Source organism: Palaemon carinicauda, chromosome 2 (genome assembly GCF_036898095.1).
Source record: "Palaemon carinicauda isolate YSFRI2023 chromosome 2, ASM3689809v2, whole genome shotgun sequence".
NCBI lineage: Eukaryota > Metazoa > Arthropoda > Malacostraca > Decapoda > Palaemonidae > Palaemon > Palaemon carinicauda.
Genome location: NC_090726.1, coordinates 97,322,155 through 97,326,538, shown reverse-complemented (window position 1 = coordinate 97,326,538; position 4,384 = coordinate 97,322,155). Strand labels below are relative to the sequence as shown.

The 4,384-nt window shown below is 35.5% G+C and overlaps 1 pseudogene; it reads left to right on the top strand.

Moving 5' to 3' along the window:
* The first annotated feature begins 291 nt into the window (after window positions 1–291).
* On the top strand, window positions 292–2,840 carry LOC137618633 (piggyBac transposable element-derived protein 3-like; annotated as a pseudogene).
* The last annotated feature ends 1,544 nt before the right edge of the window (window positions 2,841–4,384 follow it).

Below are 4,384 nucleotides of genomic sequence, written 5' to 3'. Positions count from 1 at the left end.
GATAGGGACAGTCTACATTGTGCAAGGGGACTCATGTTACTCTTTTCTATGTACTATACCCTTTACTGCCCAAGCGGATGAATTAGTCCGCTAATTAAAATACAAGTGTAATACTGTTATTATAGGTTGGTAACTTTGTCTGCCCACATTGACTAATTTGTCCTCTTACTAGATCTCCCTCCTCACTGACTCCTCCCATTATCACCAACATCAGCACCAGTAATAAACAATCTTTCGGTGGGTGAGGATGTGTTGATTTTATCCTCCATACTCCATAATTTTTTGCTCAAAATGGATGAAATACAAAGTAAGTAGAGGTACTTCAAATTTATTTCTTGATAAAGTGGTAAATTTCCTCACTTATGAAAGCAATGTAACAAGTAAATACTATTTGTTTTGTGTTTTATTATTTTTTTTTAATTAGTGGACGTTTTAGTACAGTTGGGAACATGGAGTGTTGATAATTATAGGCCTTATTAGTCCAACTGGGCATAGCAAAGAAAGACCTTGTTTTCTTTCAATATATTATTTTATATTCTCAAATATAGAGATTGTTATGTACACATATTATTATTTTACATCATTGCCAACATCTTACCACCACTATCACCACTGCTAAAGCAATATTGATCTAACACCACCACCTCACCAACCACTACATACCAACCATCATCACTATTATCACTTTTTATGACAATCTACATTACCTCTTTGACTAGATATTCCAAAATCTATTTTCTGTGGAAGAAGGCTGCACAAACTAGCTACCAGAAATTTGGAATGCATTCAGGAAATTGAGCTAAATGAAGTACTAAGTGCAGAGGAACGTGATGATAATGATGAACTACCCATTACATCGGAAGACTTTCATCAAGATATAGAGACTGGTAGGATTGTTCTCAAGAGTATTTTTTTGTCATCTTTGAAATGCTTTGTTATTAAAAAAAAAGAATAATCGGTACCTGAAATTGATGGAAACTCGTTACGCCTAATGTAGAATAAAGGGTCTGTTGACTATATTGGGGAAGAGGGAACATAGTTTTCAATTTATCTTCAATTAATTCTTAATTTATTTTTATATGAAGAGGGTGAAGCTCCAGTGCTTGAAGATAGATCCACATTTGATGCTGGAATTGAGGATACTCCTCATTCCTTTGATGAAAATGAGACTGTTGTACTGGAAATAAGTGCCGCTTCAGAAACACAAGGAACATTATCATCAGGAGCCTCTACCAGGAAAGTAAGAAGTAAATCAAAACTTTCTTCTACTTCATGGAAGGTAGCTGATTCTGAGGTATCTTCATCACATGATTATCTTGGCCAAGATCCGATATTCAATGATGACCTACGGCAGCCATTCCAGTATGTGTGTGACTTCCTTGATGATGACATTATGGACACTATTGTAGCTCAGTCAAATCTCTATGCAATTCAAAAAAATCCAAACAAACCTCTAAATGCTGACCGTAATGAACTAGAACAATGGTTGTTGGGTTTGAGTATCTATTTTTCAATAAGTAAACTTCCTAATTTCAAAATGCATTGGTCAACCCAGCTGGGTCCTCTTAGAGAAATTGCTGCAGATGTTATGAGTCGTAACAGATGGTAGGAAATAAAATACAAATTTCATATGGTTGATAATTCTATCCTCGATTCAAATCCCAGAGGAAACAGGGACAGATTATTCAAAGTCCGTCCCCTTGTTGATAAACTGAGAAGGAAGTTTCAGCAAATACCAATGACTCAAAATCTTTGCACTGATGAACAGCTTGCTCCTTTCAAGGGGGATACCAGTTTCAAACAGTAAATACCTAGTAAACCCCATAAATAGGGGTATAAGTTTAAGGTTCTTGCAGACATTAAGGGTATGACCTATGAATTTTTTGTCATATAGTGGGAAAACTGATCCAGTCGATGACCAAAATGTTCCTGACCTTGGTGCTAGTGTCAATAGTGTGTTACATTTGGCTCAAGTAATCCCTACAAACTGCAACCATCTTTTATTCTTTGATAATTGGTTTACCTGTGTGCCACTAATGCAGCACTTGTCTACCCGGGGTATTTGGTGTTGCGGAACAGTGCGTGTTCCTCGCTTGCCAGGAATGAAGAATTCAAAGGATGCTGAGAAAGTTTTAATGAAAAAAGGTAGAGGTTCGTGTGAAGAGCTAAGAAGTACAGGTGAATGATGGGAGGTTACTTATGTCAAGTCGTACAATACTAAAATTGTGAACATTGTGTCAACTTTCGCAAAAGCAAATTCCGTCAGTAAGGTCTCCAGGTATGACAGAAAACTCAAGTGTAGGATTGATGTAAACTGCTCAGACATTATTTGGCAGTATAACAAGTCAATGGGGGAAGTTGACTTGGCTGACTGCCTCATTTCCCTATACAAGATAACTATAAGGTCCAAGAAATACTACCATCGTCTTATTTTCCACATGATTGATATGGTAATAGTAAATAGCTGGCTACTATATCGACGAGATGCTGGAAATCTTCATATACCAAAGCCAGATATCCTTCCCCTTGCAGTCTTCAAACTAAAAGTTGCATTTGCTTTCATGAGAAGTGGAAAGTCCTCAGGAAACCTAAATAGAGGCAGACCATCAAGCCTGGAGGGTAAAAGTAAAAAACGGAAGATTGGGCGACCTGCACAGGCAATTCTTGATAAACTTATTCGATCTGACCTTGTAGGACATTTCCCATGTGTTGATGATATAGGGAGGATTTGCAAGAATTCAGAATGTAAAGGAAAAACAAATATTCTGTGCATAAAATGTAAAGTGAACTTGTGTCTCAATAAGAATAACAACTGTTTCCTAAAATTTCATGCACCATAAGTAGGAAATGAGATGACAAGGCGTTTTATATATTGTATCATTGTTCCATTCAAAACAGAAGCAAGTAAAAAATGCATCAGTATAAATCATAATATTCTTAATTATTCAATTACATTCTGATTTCAAGGAAAATTACATGGTGAAAATTTTAAACACTAAATTACTAATTGAGTATTGAGTCTTTTGCCTAAAATATTGATAAGTAAGAATCTAGTTTTTGTCATTCATGCACTTAACTCCTGTACAAACTTTCTACAATGAAATATTAAGGAAATTAAAAACAAGTAGTTTCATAATAACCAATGTTTTTAGAATTTTACTGCTAAAGCTGTGGAGTGGATTTGCTGTTCTGATGCCCGAGTGGACTAATTAGTCCTCTAATTCTAATTATATAATAATAACATAAATAATAAAAGCAAACTTATATGAGTATATATTGGTGCTATATAAAACTATTGAAAAGGGAGAAAAATTTTTTTCTTTAAAAAAAATAAATTGGGCAGTAGAGGGTTAAAATTATAAAGAGTCGAAGATGATATTTTTCACTGTATGTCATAAGTGTTATTATTTTATTACTCTGTTACATAATTTTGTGGTCGGAAAACTCCGGTTTTCTTTATAAATCTACTGCATATAATGTTACAATTGATTACTGTTACATTTATGCATCTTTTGAAAACAATAAAAGACTGCTGTTACTTTTTGCGTTTCCTTTCATTGGAGTTCTGTACAAAATAAAAGTAGTATACCTCAATTTTCAACCCTCCTTTTATGGATTTCGTGTTTTTCATCTTCTGGAGACAGATCTTTTCCACAATAAGTGGAACTGTGACGTTGATTTCCTGTGCTCCTACATTTTACAAACATATCGCTTGCTCCATAGCTTGGTACTATAGCTACCAATGCTACCGGAAGTTCGATTATGTCTATGAGGTGTAAAGAGTTAAAACTCTCCTGGCCACAACTGAGAATAATAATTCTCTGGTACACTTAAATCAGGACGACATGATTCGAGCCCAAAAAACGTATTTTGACATAGGCAAAATCTATTTTTGGGTGAGATAGTCATGTCGTCCCGATGGCTCACCCGTTACTTTCCATCCCCTCCTAATCCTCAGTGTAGGACCTCGCCTCATGCGATGGACACAGTCTACTCCTGGAATGGTTCAACAGGAAACGTGTTACTTGTAGCTCATTGAGATTGGAAATTGTAACGGCTCACTTGCCTACGTCCTTTCCTCTACCTTATCCTTCGAGACAAGGTTAACTCTATTCCGGGAAGGATAGCCATGGCTTGTTATCAACATGTCCCTGATTTATACACGATATTTCTCGGGATATTCGCTCCAGAGGTCAGAACTCTGTTGATACCTCTAAGGTAAAATGTCTCTTGTATATCATTCGCAGAAATATCCCAAGTAGAAGCTGCCATTAAGGAACTTCCATCAGGACGACATGGCTATCTAACCCAAAAATAATTTATTCCTATTTCAAAATCCTTTATATATATATATATATATATATATATATATATATATATATAT